Source organism: Schistocerca gregaria, chromosome 7, assembly GCF_023897955.1.
Source record: "Schistocerca gregaria isolate iqSchGreg1 chromosome 7, iqSchGreg1.2, whole genome shotgun sequence".
Lineage (NCBI taxonomy): Eukaryota > Metazoa > Arthropoda > Insecta > Orthoptera > Acrididae > Schistocerca > Schistocerca gregaria.
Window position 1 is genome coordinate 34,153,746 of NC_064926.1, and position 17,668 is coordinate 34,171,413.

The window sequence follows — 17,668 nt, forward strand, 5'->3', positions numbered from 1 at the left end:
GACTTATATTTTCATCTTCAACAAAAGCTTTCGATACTCCAGAAGTAAATTGAGTCCCATTGTCTGATAAGATATTCTGAGGTTTTCCAACCCTGCCAAAATAGTCTCCTCTGATTTTTGAAATAATGCTCCTGCTGTTTGCCTTGCGAAGAGGGTATAACTTAATGAATTTTGAAAAAACATCAACCATAACAAAAATGTAGCAATAGCCTCCTCTGGCCTTCGGTAATGGTCCATATAAGTCGACAGCGACTAACTCGTGTTGTTCTTTTGGTAAGATGTTTTGCATCAATCCTCGACAAGTTTGGTTGGATACTTTTACTCTTTGGCACCTGTCACAACCAGTCAAAATTTTTCTAACCCTCCTGGCTATGTTGTTAAAGTGCATATTTTCTTGGATTTTCTGGATACACTTTTGAATCCCACAATGACCAAAACTTTCATGAATGTCTTGATGAGTACATTGATGTACTGTTCAGGCCAACATAATTTCCATACATCGCTATCTACACTGTTTCTCTTGAATAGAATCCCCTTGTAGATTTTGTAATAATCTCCCACTTTTTCATGTCCCTTTTTCCCTAAATAACTTTTGACCAGTTTACAGTTCTCATCGTGGTTCTGATTCCGTCGGATGTCATTACAAATGTCTCTGATTTCTTGTTCATTGTCCACCCATCTTAAATACAGGATTTTGAATTCTTTTTAACATTCCCCACTGTCATCTTCAAAGTCACCCCCCACAGGTAGTCTAGATAAAGCATCAGCAACTACATTATCGGGTCCTCTAAGATATTTCATTGAGTAATTAAATTGTTGTAACAAGAGTGCACACCTGGTAATCCTTCCATGGTGCAACCTACATTCTTGAATATAAATTAATGCCTTATGGTCTGTGTAGACAACTACCTGGTTTCCCAATAAATAATTTCTGAATTTAGAAAATGCCCAGTAAATGGCCAAAAGCTCTTTCTCGGTAACAGTGTATTGCCTCTCATGTTTTTTCAAGGTTCGGCTAGCAAAAGCAATAGACCTGTGTTCTATTTTCCCATTTATATTTACTTCTTGGAAAAGGTGAGCACCTAGGCCATAATCACTACTATCTGCCATAATGCAAAAAGGTAAACTTAAATCAGGACGGTACAAAATTTGACTGTTACATAACTGTGTTTTTATTTCTTCAAAAGCAGCTTCACATTCCTGATCCCAAACCCACATTGCGTTTTTCTTCAGCAATCTGTTAAGACTTGGAGCATTTAGAGCTTGGGTATGAATGAACTTTCTGTAGTAACTGCACATCCCGAAAAATGACTTTAGTTGTTTCTTGGTTTTTGGAATTGGGAATTTTGAAACTGCCTCGAGTTTTTCAGGATCTGGCAAAATACCTTCCTCAGAAATACTGTGCCACAGAAACTTCAATTTTTTCTTACCAAACTTACATTTAGATAATTTAAGTGACATTCCCCCTTTCCTATTGCAAACCTCCCTCAAAGTATTAACATGTTCTTCCCAAGTTTCTCCAGTGATCAAAATGTCATCTACATACACAGTTAATTTTGATAAAAGATCTTTTCCCAAAACAAAGTCAAGTGCTCTAATGAATTCGGCTACTGAGACATTCAGCCCAAATGGTACCACACAATACTGGTAACATCTTCCCCCATACAAAAAGGCAGTATACTTTCTGGAATAATTTTCTAATTCTACTTGGTGAAATCCTGATGTGAGATCTAAACTGGTCATGTATTTCATTCTTTCAAATTTATGAAGTAATTCGTCTATATTCTCGGGATGATCGATCTCTCTTTCCAGATACTTATTTAGGTGTCTTCAATGTAGCACAAGCCTGACACTGCCATTACGTTTTGCAACCACTACAAAAGGATTATTGTATTGGCTCTTAATTCTCTCAATGATGCCCCACTCTTCCATCTTTTGAAGTTCCTTTTCTACATCTTTTCTCTTTGCAATGGGTACACTATAAGGTTTTATAAAGAATGGCTCATGTGGTTTTAATCTGAGTTTACATTGATAATTCTTTACTCTGCCAGGTCTATCATCAAAAGCATCACAGTAATTCCACAATAATCTTTCTAAGTCTACCTTCTGTTCTTGGTTCAAATTATCTGATTCCCGTAATTTTTCTTGAACTATATCCCCATATTCTCCATCATCATAATCCTCAGTAATTTCCTCTACACAATAACCACTGTCTTTAGAAAATGTAACGTCCCTAATTTCAATTCCCTTATCAGCACAGTTTTGAACCGACATGTCAGTACTGGAACATACTCTCGTCTTAGGATCAATAAAGGTAAACAAACTCTTTTCCCAATCAAATGCTGCATTAGCTTTTAATATCCAGTCCATACCCAACAGTACATTCTCATTTAGGTCACTTATTACAAGACATCCTTGAGTAAACTGTACATCATTTATACTGAAGACAACAACACCTGTCTATTAAGAATTTTGCTCAGTTTGCCGGTAATGCCTCTAATTTTTATTCCAACCACTGGTAATTCAACAAAGTCAGGATCATGCTTAACTATATCTCTTAATTTGCTTGAAATGGCACTAATTGGGCTCCCTGTGTCAATCAAACAATACCCTACCCAACCTGCAGCTTTAATTTTTATGTATGGACTACCAATAATGGTGTTTTCCCTTTCTTCCTGTTCTTCATACAAAAGATCTTTTGCTATCTCATCATACCTCTGTTCCATATTTAGGTTTTCTTTATTAGGCAATACTTTCTTCAAACTTCTAGGTCTACTGGAATTTACTGGAATGTCTGGATTACTATTTACCTCACACACATCCTGACTAGTACCCTATTTGATGATTTCATTAGGCTTAAAAGCAAAAACTGGTTCACAAATTTCCCTTAATTTGATCTTAACATCATTGTCATCACTGTATTCTTTAAATTTGTCCCAAACAGATTTCAAAATAATCTCAGATGCATCAGCACATTCCACCCCCCTGTCTCCTGATGTATTACTAAGCTGAACTGGCACAATCTGATTCTCATGTGGAATGTAGTTAGAGTTCCTGGCACAACTATTCTCAACACTATTGCTTATAACATCCTCCTTAACTTCAACATAAACTATTCCATCCAATTCACCATCAAAATCTTCTAGTACATAATCACCATTAGCCTTAACATCAACATTATCATCATCATTGCCTGAGCTTACACTACAAACACTACTAGTATCACCAACATTACTCACAACACCATCTTCACCAACCACATCCACATGAATATCAGACTTTCCGGAAACTTCAGTACAAACATCATTATGACACCTTACATCTAAAACATCACCACACATAAGTTTGTACAATCCAAAATTATCAATGTTATCCTTACCTTTCATTTTAGAATTAGGTGCTTCTTCTTGATTATATAAATTTGCAATTATATCATCTTCTAAGCCTACTTCATCAAAGGTAGCCTGGTTCCTATTACAGTTGTTTCTAGTATTTTCTCTGATGACATTCCTAAATTTCCTGTCAAATTTAATTTTTTCATTACCTCTATCTACAGATCGATCATAAGCATACTGTCTATACTGGTTAGGTCTCTGATTATAGTGCTGTCTGTTCCGGGTGAAATTAGACTGATTTTGAAAATTCCTTGCCCCAAACAGACAGACTCCCAGTGGAGCATTTAGACCTTTAAAGGCCTATGTCTGTCGTTTCCCTGCCTCGGGTTTCCTTCTCTCATGTCATTACCCCAGGACCTGTTTCGATTTTCCTATTCTCTGTTTGAATTAAAGTGCTGATCATTCCTACCAAAATTTCCTCTGTCATTGCTATTATAATTATCCCTGTTGTTATTAAAGTTTCTTCGTTCACTATTATTGTTATTATTTCCACAGTTCGGTTCCCACCCTCTGTGTGATGAACCTACAAAGTCGTTAAATATGTTGTTTTGTTCAAAGGCTCTATCAAGATTGTCCACATATTTCAAGAATTGTTCTATGGACTCATCTGGACCATATACTAAACCCCATTGTACTCTTTTCGGAAGTCTCCGTTTTAGTGCATCAATTTGAGTTAGCTCATCAAATGGCTTATCCAGATGCACTAATTTTTGTAACTGTTTCTCACAATAGGCTTTCATTGACCCATCAGATTCTCTGTAACTAGGACCATTCAAGAATTCACTTTTGATTCGAGCTTGCTCAGTTTCAGACCAAAATTTGGTTAGAACACATTTTTCAAAATCTTCAAAGGACATTTCCACGGAACAATTCTGATTGGCCCACGAAAGCGCCCCACCATCAAGTAATTTCTTTACAAATTTAATCTTAACACTATCTGTCATTATGGACGTGAACTGCTCCTTGCAGAATTGCATGAAGTCTTTTGGGTGTACATTCTTGTCACCGGGATAAGTTTTAATGGGAAAATTTCCCCATACCCCATTACAACTATTACTAAAACCTTTTTGCAACATAGTTTCTTGTATTTCTACAAATTTTCTGTCTACAGTTTTTTCGACATTACCTACTCTACTACAAATTTTTGTGACCTTTTTGTCAGAATCAGATTTGAAAGATTCAATTTCGCTTTCAAAAAATCGTTTTGTCTGGTCAAATTCATTTCTCAATTGAGAATTTTCCTCATTTACAGAATCAACAACTTTTTAAAGTTTTGACTGATTATTTGAAATTTCGTTACTTAAATCAGTTTCAAGGACAGATATTTTGCTCTAAACTGTGTCCACATGACAACTAAGTTCTTTTTGGTTTGACTCAAAAGTAATTCGCCATTCTTCGAAAACCTGATTAGTGTGAGCAATCTGTTCTGTATTTGAATTTATTTCTGATTTTAAATCACACACAGCCTTCGAAATCGACCTGTCCATCTGTTGTTGTGTCTGTTCAATTTGTTGACGTAATTCGGCACGAGAATCGTCCATCTTCGAGTTTGTGTTATCCAACTTCGAGTTTAACTCTGAAAACATTTGTTTTAACATTTCCAACATTCCTACACTGTCAGAAGCACTTTCCCTAACAGGTTTACTCGCTACACCGCTGTCAATACTGAAATCTGCGTCTTTTTCCATTATTTTAGGAAACAGGTACTTATCTTAGTGTACGTCGGCGGTCGTTGGTGTCCGTGTTTTGCGAAATTTCTTCAATTCCAGGATGGTTTCGCTCGGTTGATTCACTCCTCTTCTTGTGACCCCAGAATCGACGTATTTACTTCTGAAGAATGACTGTTCCGTCGTATCTCTTCTTGTGCTCCCAAAACAGACGTATTTTCTTCTTGTGATCCCAGAAGAGACGTATTTTATTTTGAAGAATCACTGGGTGGTCGTCATATCCTCTGCTTCCTCCACCAAATTATAACATTTCAGCTCCTCAACACCAAATTAAAACGTTTCATTAGGAGGTGTCTGCTTCGTGCAAAAGGTCTTGAGTTCATATTGACGACAACAAGTAATTCTTCATTACGGACATTTATTTACAAACAGAACTGACAGACTTCACAGACTCAACAACTGACTCTCAGAGCTAACCGCACTGTATATCCGAACTGGCAACTGACAACCCCCAGGTGTATTAATATCTTTCCAAACAATGAGAGTCTTTGACAATGTTTTGTTTACAATACGATAGCAATCCTCCCCCCATGAACCATGGACCTTGCCGTTGGTGGGGAGGCTTGCGTGCCTCAGCGATACAGATGGCCGTACCGTAGGTGCAACCACAACGGAGGGGTATCTGTTGACAGGCCAGACAAACGTGTGGTTCCTGAAGAGGGGCAGCAGCCTTTTCAGTAGTTGCAGGGGCAACAGTCTGGATGATTGACTGATCTGGCTTTGCAACATTAACCAAAACAGCCTTGCTGTGCTGGTAGTGCGAACGGCTGAAAGCAAGGGGAAACTACAGCCGTAATTTTTCCCGAGGACATGCAGCTTGACTGTATGATTAAATGATGATGGCACCCTCTTGGGTAAAATATTCCGGAGGTAAAATAGTCCCCCATTCGGATCTCTGGGCGGGGACTACTCAGGAGGATGTCGTTATCAGGAGAAAGAAAACTGGCGTTCTACGGATCGGAGCATGGAATGTCAGATCCCTTAATCTGGCAGGTAGGTTAGAAAATTTAAAAAGGGAAATGGATAAGTTAAAGTTATTTATAGTGGGAATTAGTGAAGTTCGGTGGCAGGAGGAACAAGACTTCTGGTCAGGTGACTACAGGGTTATAAACACAAAATCAAATAGGGGTAATGCAGGAGTAGGTTTAATAATGAATAGGAAAATAGGAATGCGGGTAAGCTACTACAAACAGTATAGTGAACGCATTATTCTGGCCAAGATAGATACGAAGCCCACACCTACTACAGTAGTACAAGTTTATATGCCAACTAGCTCTGCAGATGATGAAGAAATTGAAGAAATGTACGATGAAATAAAAGAAATTATTCAGATAGTGAAGGGAGACGAAAATTTAATAGTAATGGGTGACTGGAATTCGAGTGTAGGAAAAGGGAGAGAAATAACATAGTAGGTGAATATGGATTGGGGCTAAGAAATGAAAGAGGAAGCCGCCTAGTAGAATTTTGCACAGAGCACAACTTAATCATAGCCAACACTTGGTTTATGAATCATGAAAGAAGGTTGTATACGTGGAAGAACCCTGGAGATACTAAAAGGTATCAGATAGATTATATAATGGTAAGACAGAGATTTAGGAACCAGGTTTTAAGTTGTAAGACATTTCCAGGGGCAGATGTGGACTCTGACCACAATCTATTGGTTATGAACTGTAGATTAAAACTGAAGAAACTGCAAAAATGTGAGAAATTAAGGAGATGGGACCTGGATAAACTGAAAGAACCAGAGGTTGTACAGAGTTTCAGAGAGAGCATAAGGGAACAATTGACAGGAATAGGGGAAAGAAATACAGTAGAAGAAGAATGCGTAGCTCTGAGGGATGTAGTAGTGAAGGCAGCAGAGGATAAAGTAGCTACAAAGACGAGGGCTGCTAGAAATCCTTGCGTAACAGAAGAAATATTGAATTTAATTGATGAAAGGAGAAAATATAAAAATGCAGTAAATGAAGCATGCAAAAAGAAATACAAACGTCTCAAAAATGAGATCGACAGGAAGTGCAAAATGGCTAAACAGGGATGGCTAGAGGACAAATGTAAGGATTTAGAAGCTTATCTCACTAGCGGTAAGATAGATACTGCCTACAGGAAAATTAAAGAGACCTTTGGAGAGAAGAGAACCACGTGTATGAATATCAAGAGCTCAGATGGCAGCCCAGTTCTAAGCAAAGAAGGGAAGGCAGAAAGGTGGAAGGAGTATATAGAAGGTTTATACAAGGGCGATGTACTTGAGGACAATATTATGGAAATAGAAGAGGATGTAGATGAAGACGAAATGGGAGATACGATACTGCGTGAAGAGTTTGACAGAGCACTGAAAGACCTGAGTCGAAACAAGGCCCCCGGAGTAGACAACATTCCATTAGAACTACTGACAGCCCTGGGAGAGCCAGTCATGACAAAACTCTACCAGCTGGTGAGCAAGATGTATGAGACAGGCGAAATACCCTCAGACTTCAAGAAGAATATAATAATTCCAATCCCAAAGAAAGCAGGTGCTGACAGATGTGAAAATTACCGAACTATCAGTTTAATAAGCCACGGCTGCAAAATACTAACGCGAATTCTTTACAGACGAATGGAAAAACTGGTAGATGCAGACCTCGGGGAGGATCAGTTTGGATTCCGTCGAAATGTTGGAACACGTGAGGCAATACTGACCTTACGACTTAACTTAGAAGAAAGATTAAGAAAAGGCAAACCTACGTTTCTAGCATTTGTAGACTTAGACAAAGCTTTTGACAATGTTGACTGGAATATTCTTTTTCAAATTCTAAACGTGGCAGGGGTAAAATACAGGGAGCGAAAGGCTATTTATAATTTGTACAGAAACCAGATGGCAGTCATAAGAGTCGAGGGGCATGAAAGGGAAGCAGTGGTTGGGAAAGGAGTGAGACAGGGTTGTAGCCTCTCCCCGATGTTATTCAATCTGTATATTGAGCAAGCAGTAAAGGAAACAAAAGAAAAATTTGGAGTAGGTATTAAAATTCATGGAGACGAAGTAAAAACTTTGAGGTTCGCCGATGACATTGTAATTCTGTCAGAGACGGCAAAGGACTTGGAAGAGCAGTTGAACGGAATGGACAGTGTCTTGAAAGGAGGATATAAGATGAACATTAACAAAAGCAAAACGAGGATAATGGAATGTAGTCAAATTAAATCGGGTGATGCTGAGGGAATTAGATTAGGAAATGAGACACTTAAAGTAGTAAAGGAGTTTTGCTATTCAGGAAGTAAAATAACTGATGATGGTCGAAGTAGAGAGGATATAAAATATAGACTGGCAATGGCAAGGAAAGCGTTTCTGAAGAAGAGAAATTTGTTAACATCGAATATAGATTTATGTATCAGGAAGTCGTTTCTGAAAGTATTTGTTTGGAGTGTAGCCATGTATGGAAGTGAAACATGCACGATTACTAGTTTGGACAAGAAGAGAATAGAAGCTTTCGAAATGTGGTGCTACAGAAGAATACTGAAGATAAGGTGGATAGATCACGTAACTAATGAGGAGGTATTGAATAGGATTGGGGAGAAGAGAAGTTTGTGGCACAACTTGACTAGAAGAAAGGATCGGTTGGTAGGACATGTTTTGAGGCATCAAGGGATCACAAATTTAGCATTGGAGGGTAGCGTGGAGGGTAAAAATCGTAGAGGGAGACCGAGAGATGAGTACACTAAGCAGATTCAGAAGGATGTAGGTTGCAGTAGGTACTGGGAGATGAAGCAGCTTGCACAGGATAGAGTAGCATGGAGAGCAGCATCAAACCAGTCTCAGGACTGAAGACAACAACAACAACACAACGAAAGCAATTCACGACTTAAAACTAACTTAGACATTACAGAATTTTAGTACAGATTAAAGTAAGTAAAGTGAACAGTACATATAAATTCTTAGAAGCATAATTTCCAAATAGATTTTATAACATTTTTCTACCAGCTTCTGGATAACCTTCACCAGATTTATACCGATGTTTCCAGAAATATCTTGACATTTGATTCTGGATATTTCTTGAGTGATTTAGAACAACCATTTATATGTAAAATGATTTAAATCGTGTTTCAAAACGTAAATAAATCTTTTTACCAATATTTCTTGATACAAATCGTCTTTCGAAATTAGGTTATGAAACAGTTTCCACAAGTATTCGTATTTTTACGATCATAATATAGAATTTATCCATAGAAAGTTCCAGAAGTGTGCATTAAACGTTCATTTACAGACTTTCTCTTTAGCTGGTGAGTTTTTAAAAGTATCTTGTCCATATTATACGAAATAATTTAGCTTAAAACTGATAATTTATACAATTAATCAGAGCTACAGCAAACAGTGAGTCTTTCTTTTACAAAATGAAATATCATCACAAAATTGAATGAAAATAGATTACTAACACTAATATATATTTACATTAATTCTATTTTTGTTCTTTTTGTGCAAAATGTCCTAATATTGACACAGTACAATTTTGAACATCACCAAAGTTTCCCTTTACATTTTGCATATCTGTATCTACATCCCCTAAAAGTCTACAGTATCGTATACTACAGTATGTACCAATATGTCCTGTAATGCTACAAGGTCGAACAGTTGATGCTCCGTGGTTCCCCTACTGACCTTGCAGATAAGTAGTCTTTGGGACTAAAGTTCTGAATTGCGACGAAATTTCTGGATTAAATACTCACTAGGGGCATTCGATAGTTACAGTAAACATTCTTTGGTGCATCGCATTCAAGCTACAGGTCCACCAGGTGATGCTCCACGTTTCCACTGCTGACCTTGCGGATATGTAGGCTTGGAGACTAAAGTTCTGAATTGCGACGAAATTTTTGTTTTATGTTCTCAATAGGAAGCTTAGAGGGTTACAGCAAACTTGCTATGGTGCTTCGGATTCAAGCTACTGGTCAACCAGATGATGTTCCATCGTTCCACTGCTGACCTTGCAGCTAAGTAGCCTTGGAGGTTAATGTTCTGAATTGCGACGAAATTTCTGTGTTTCATTCTCACTAGGAAGCTTCGAGAGTTACAGTAAACTTCCTTTGGTGCATCGGATTTAAGCTACAGGTCCACCAGGTGACGCTCCATGGTTCCACTGTTGACCTTCCAGATAAGTAGGCTAAGGGACTAAAGTTCTGAATTGTGATGAAATTTCTGGGTTACATTCTCACTAGGAAGCTTCGCGAGATACAGAAAACTTGCTTTGATGCATCGGATTTAAGCTTCTGGTGCACGGGGTGATGCTACATGGTTCCACAGAGGACCTTGCAGGTAAGTAGACTTGGAGACTATAGTTCTGAATTGCGACGAAATTTCTGTGTTATATTCTCTTTAGAAATCTTCGAGAGTTACAGTAAACTTACTTTGGTGTTTCGGAATCTAGATACAGGTCGACCAGGTGATGCTCCATGGTTCCACTGCTGACCATGCAGAAAAGTAGGCTTGGTGGCTAAAGTTCTAAATTGCAACGAAATTTCCGGGTAACATTCTTACTAGGAAGCTTCGACGGGTTACGGTAAACTTGCTTTGGTGCATCGGATTTAACTTACTGATAAACCAGGTGATGCTCCATGGTTCCACTGCTGATCTTGCAGATAAGTAGGCTTGGAGACCAAAGTTCTGAATTGAAACGAAATTTCTGGGTTAAATTCTCAATAGGAAGCTTCGAAGGTGATGCTCCATCGTTCCACTGCTGACATTGTAGATAGGTAGGCTAAGACACAAAAGTTCTGAATAGCTACGAAATTTCTGTGTTATATTCTCACCAGGAATTTTCGAGAGTTACAGTAAACTAGCTTTGGTGCATCCGATTTATGCTACTGGTCCACCAGGTGATGCTCCGTTGTTCCACTGCTGACCTTGCAGATATGTAGGCTTGGAGATTAAAGTTCTGAAATGCGACGAAATATCTGGGTTTTATACTCACCAGGAAGCTTCGAGAGTTACAGTAAACTTACTATGGTGTATCGGATTCTACATAGAGGACGACCAGGTGATGCTCCATGGTTCCACTGCTGACCTTGCAGATAAGTAGGCTTGGCGGCTAAAGTTCTAAATTGCGACGAAATTTCTTGTGTACATTCTTATTAGGAGGCTTCGACGGGTTACAGTAAACTTGCTTTGGTGCCTCAGATTCAAGGTACTGGTCCACAAGATGATGCTCCATGGTTTCACTGCTGACCTTACAGATAAGTAAGCTTCGAAACTAATGTTCTGTATTACGACGAAATTTCTAGTTTATATTCTCATTAGGAATCTTCGAGAGTTACAGTAAACTTACTTTGGTGTATCGGATTCTAGATACAGGTCGGCCAGGTGATGCTCCATGGTTCCACTGCTGACCTTGCAGATAAGTAGGCTTGGAGGCTAAGGTTCTACACAGCGACGAAATTTCTGGGTTACATTCTTACTAGGAAGCTTCGACGGGTTACAGTAAACTTGCTTTGGTGCATCGGATTTAACTTACTGGTCCACCAGATGATGCTCCATGGTTCCACTGCTGATCTTGCAGACAAGTCGGCTTGGAGACCAAAGTTCTGAATTGAAACGAAATTTGTGGGTTAATTTCTCAATAGAAAGCTTCGAAGGTTACAGTAAACTTGCTTTGGTGCTTCGGATTCAAGCTACTGGTCCACCAGATGATGCTCCATGGTTCCACTGCTGACCTAGCAGATAAGTAGGCTTGGAGACTATAGTTCTGAATTGCGACGAATTTTCTGGGTTACATTCTCACTAGGAAGATTTGAGAGTTACAGTAAACTTGCTTTGGTACATCGGTTTTGAGCTACTGGTCCAGCAGGTGATATTCCATGGTTCCACTGCTGACCTTGTAGATAAGTAGGCTTGGAGACTAAAGTTCTGAATTGCGACGAAATTTCTGAGTTATATTCTCACCAGGAAGCTTCGAGTTTTACAGTAAAATAACTTTGGTGTATCAATTTCTAGCTACTGGTGAATCAGGTGATGCTCCATTGTTCCACTGCTCCCGTTGCAGATAAGTAGGCTTGGAAACTATAGTGTGAATTGCGACGAAATATCTGGGATAAATTCTCACTAGGAAGATTTGAGGTTTCATTAAACTTGCTTTGGAACATCGCATTCAAGCTACACGTCCACCAGGTGGTGCTTTATTGTACCACTGCTTACCTTGCGGATAAGTAGGCTGGGAAACTATAGTTCTTCATTGCGACCTAATTTCTGGGTTACATTCTTACTAGGAAGCTTCGAGAGTTACAGTAAACTTGCTTTGGTGCATCGGATTTAAGCTACTGGTCCACCAGGTGATGATCCATGGTTCCACTGTTGACCTTGCAAATATGTAGGATTGGTTACTAAACTTCTGAATTGAGACACAATTTCTGGGTTACATTCTCAATAGGAAGTTTCGAGAGTTACAGTAACCTCTCTTTGGTGCATCGGATTCAAGCTACTGCTCCACCAGGTGATGCTCCATCGTTCCACTGATGACCTTGCAGATAAGGATGCTAAGAGACTAAAGTTCGGAATTACGTCGAAATTTGTGTGTTATATTCTCACCAGGAAGCTTCGGGAGTTACAGTAAACTTGCTTTGCTGCATCGGATTCAAGCTACTGGTCAACCATGTGATGCTCCATGGTTCCACTGCTGACCTTGCAGATATGTAGACTTGGACACTAAAGTTTTGAATTCCGACGAAATTTCTGTGTTATATTCTCACCAGGAAGCTTTGACAGTTACAGTAAACTTACTTTGGTATATCGGATTCAAGCTACTGGTCAACCAGGTGATGCTCCATGATTCCACTGCTGATATTCCAGATAAGTAGGCTTGGAGACTAAAGTTCTGAATTGGAACAAAATTTCTGGGTTATATTATCGTTAGGAAGCTTCGAGAGTTACAGTAAACTTGCTTTGGTGCCACGGATTGAAGCTACTGATCCACCAGATGATGCTCCATGGTTCCACTGCTGACCTTACAGATAAGAAGGCTTCGAGACTAATGTTGTGAATTGCGCCGAAATTTCTGTGTTATATTCTCATTAGGAAGCTTCGAGATTTACAGTAAACTTACTTTGGTGTATCGGATTATACATACAGGTCGACCAGGTGATGCTCCATGGTTCCACTACTGACCTTGCAGATAAGTAGGCTTCTAGACTAAAGCTTTAAACTGCGACGAAATTTCTGGGTTACATTCTTACTAGGAAGCTTCGAGTTGTTATAGTAAACTTGCTTTCCTGCCTCGGATTCAAGTTACTGATCCACCAGATGATGCTCCATGGTTCCACTGCTGATCTTGCAGATAAGTAGGCTTGGAGACCGAAGTTCTGAATTGAAACGAAATTTCTGGATTATATTCGTAATAGGAAGCTTCGAAGGTTACGGTAAACTAGCTTTGGTGCTTCGGATTCAAGCTACTGGTCCACCAGATGATGCTCCATGGTTCCACTGCTGACCTTGCAAATAAGTTGGCTTGAAGACTAAGGTTCTGATTTGCGACGAAATTTCTGGATTAAATTCTCACTAGGAAGATTCGAGAGTTACAGTGAACTTGCTTTGGTGCATCGCATTCAAGCTACAGGTCCACCAGTTGGTGCTGCATTGTTCCACTGCTGACCTTGCGAATAAGTAGGCTGTGAGACTAAAGTTCTCAATTGCGACCAAATTTCTGGGTTACATTCTTACTAGCAAGCTTCGAGAGTTACTTTAAACTTGCTTTGGTGCATCGGATTCAAGCTACTGGTCCACCAGGTGATACTCTATGGTTCCACTGATGACCTTGTAGATAAGTATGCTAAGAGACTAAAGTTCGGAATTCCGACGAAATTTCTGGGTTATATTCTCACTAGGAAGCTTCGAGAGTTACAGTAAACTTGCTTTGGTGCATAGGATTTAAGCTACTGGTAAACCAGGTGATATTCCATTTTTCCACTGCTGACGCTGCGGATAAGTAGGCTTGGATACTAAACTTCTGAATAGCTACGAATTTCTGGGTTATAATCTTATTAGGTTGGTCTACCTCTGTCCCTTATGCAAGGAGTTGTTCGGTTTGGCACTGATTGACAGAATTGTTGGATGTACTCCTGAGGGATATTGTGCCAAATTCTGCCCTAGTAGCACGTCAGATTGTGAAAATCCCCAGCTAGTTGGAGGTTCCTGCCCATAATGCTCCGAAGTTCTGAATTGCGACGATATTTCTGGATTAAATTCTCACTAGGAAGCTTCGAAGGTTACAGTAAACTTGCTTTGGCGCTTTGGACTCAAACTACTTGTCCAGCAGATTATGCTCCATGGTTCCACTGCTGCTCTTGCAGATAAGTAGGCTTTGAGGTTAAAGTTCTGAATTGTGACGAAATTTCTGGGTTACATTCTCACTAGGAAGCTTCGAGAGTTACAGTAAACTTGCTTTGGTGCATCGGATTTAAGCTACAGGTCCACCAGCTGATGCTCCATTGTCCCACTGCTCACGTTGCAGGTAAGTAGGCTTGGAGACCAAAGTTCGAAATTGCGACGAAATTTCTCTGTTATATTCCCACCAGGAAACTTCGAGAGTTACAGTAAACTTGTGTCGGTGGTTCGGATTTAGGCTACAGGTCCACCAGGTGATGCTCCATGGTTCCACTTCTGACTTTGAAGATAAGTAGGATTGGAGACTAAAGATCTGAGTTGCTACGAAATTTCTGTGTTATATTCTCATTAGGAAACTTCGAGAGTTACTGTAATCTTACTTTGGTGTATCGGATTCAAGATTCTGGTCAACCAGGTTATGCTCCATGGTTCCACTGCTGACCTTGCAGATATGTCGTCTTGGAGACTAAAGTTCTTAATTGCGACGAGAATTCTTGGTTACATTCTCACTAGGAAGCTTCGAGGGTTACAGTAAACTTGCTTTGGTGCATCGGGTTCCAGTTTTTGGTAGTCCAGGTGATGCCTCATGGTTCGACTGCTGACCTAACGGATAAGAAGGATTGGAGACTAAAGTTCTGATTTGCGACGAAATTACTGTGTTACATTCACAATAGGAAGCATCGAGGGTTACAGTAAACTTGTTTTGGTGCTTCGGGTTTAAGCTACTGGTCCACCAGTTGATGCTCCATGGTTGCGCTGCTAACCTTGCAGATAAGGAGGATTGGAGACTAAAGTTCTGTATTGCGACGTACCTTCTGGGTTAAATTCTCACTAGGAAGCGTCGAGAGTTACAGTAAACTTGCTTTGTTGCATTGGATTTAAGCTACTGGTCCACCAGGTGATGCTCTATGGTACCACTGCTGACCTCGGAGATAAGTAGGCTTGGATACTAAAGTTCGGAATTGCGGAGCAATTTCAGGGTTACATTCTCAATAGGAAGCTTCGAGAGTTACAGTAAACTTGCTTTGTTGCATCTTATTCATGCTACTGTTCCACCAGGTGATGCCCCATGGCTTCACTGCTGACGTTCAGATAAGTAGGCTTGGAGACTTAAGTTCTGAATTGCCACGAAATTTCTGTATTAACTTCTCATTAGCAAGAATCGAGAGTTACAGTAAAATTGCTTTGGTTCATCGCATACAAGCTACAGGTCCATCAGGTGGTGTTCCATTGTTCCACTACTGACCTTGCGGATAAGTAGGCTAGGAACTAAAGTTAAAATGTGCGACGAAATTTCTATTTTACATTCCTACTAGGAAGCTTCAAGGGTTACAGTAAACTTGCTTTGGTGCTTTGCATTCAAGCTACTGGTCCACCAGATGACCCTCCATGGATACAATGCTGAAATTGCAGATAAGAAGGATTGGAGACTAAAGCTCTGTATTGCGACGTACCTCCAGGGTTACATTCTCACTAAGAAGCCTCGAGAGTTACAGTAAACTTGCTTTGGTGCATTGGATTTAAGCTACTGGTCCTTCAGGTGATGCTCATTGGTGCCACTGCTGACCTCGCAGATAAATAGGCTTGGAGACTAAAGTTCAGAATTGCGACGCAATTTCTGGGTTACCTTCTCAATAGGAAGCTTCGAGACTTACAGTAAACTTGTTTTGATGCATCGGACTTTTTCTACAGGTCCACCAGGAATGCTCCATGGATCCACTGCTGACCTTGTAGATAAGTCGGCTTGGAGGCTGAAATTCGGAATTGCGACGAAATTTCTGTGTTATAATCTCAACAGGTACAATCGAGAGTTACAGTAAACATGCTTTTGTGCATCGGATTTTGCCTTCAGGTAAAACTGGTGATGCTCCATGGGAAACTGCTGACCTTGCAGATAAGTAGGCTTTGGACTAAAGTTCTGATTTGCGACGAAATTTCTGGATTAAGTACTCACTAGGAGGATTCGAGAGTTACAGTAAACTTGCTTTGGTGCATCGCATTCAAGCTACAGGTCCACCTGGTGATACTCTATGGTTCTACTGCTGACCTTGCGGATAAGTAGGCTTGGAGACTAAGGTTCTGAATTGCGACGAAATTTCTGGGTTACATTCTCACTAGGACGCATTGAGGGTTACAGTAAACTTGCTTTGGTGCTTCGGATTCATGCTACTCGTCAACCAGATGATGCTCCATTGTTCCACTGCTGACCTTGCAGATAAGTAGTTTGGAGGTTAATGTTCTGAATTGTGGCGAAGTTTCTGTGTTACATTCTCACTAGGAAGCTTCGAGAGTTACAGTAAACTTGCTTTGGTGCATAGGATTTAAGCTACTGGCCCTCCATTTCACGCTCCATGGTTCCACTGCTGACCTTGCTGATAAGTAGGCTTCTGGACAAAATTTCTCCATTGCGACGAAACGGCTGGGTTACTTTCTCACTAGGAAAGTTCGAGAGTTACAGTAAACTTTCTTTGGTGCATCGGATTTTAGCTACTGATCCACCAAGTTATGCTCCATGGTTCCACTGCTGACCTTGCAGATAAGTAGGTATGGAGACTAAGGTTCTGAATTGCGACGAAATTTCTCGGTTATGTTCTTACTAGGAACCTACGAGAGTTACAGTAAACTTGCTTTGTCGCATCGGAATCAAGCTACTACTCCACCAGGTGATGCTCCATGGTTCCACAACTGACCTTGCAGATAAGTAGGCTTAATGACTAAAGTTCTGAAATGCGAAGAAATTTCTGGACTAAATTCCCACTAGGTAGATTCCAGAGTTACAGTATACTTGCTTTGGTGCATTGCATTTAAGCTACAGGTCCACCAGGTGATGCTCCATGTTTCCACTGCTAAATTTGCGGATATGTAGGCTTGGAGAATAAAGTTCTGAATTGTGACGAAATTTCTGGGTTACATTCTCACTAGGAAGCATTGAGGGTTACAGTAATGTTGGTTTGATGCTTCGGATTCCAAGGTACTGGTCAAACAGTTGATGCTCCATAGTTCCACTACTGACCTTACAGATAAGTAGGCTTGGAGGTTAAAGTTCTGAATTGCGGCAAAATTTGAGTGTTACATTCTCACTAGGAAGCTTCGAGAGTTACAGTAAACTTGCTTTGGTGCCACGGATTGAAGCTACTGATCCACCAGATGGTGCTCCATGGTTCCACTGCTGACCTTACAGATAAGAAGGCTTCGCGACTAATGTTGTGAAT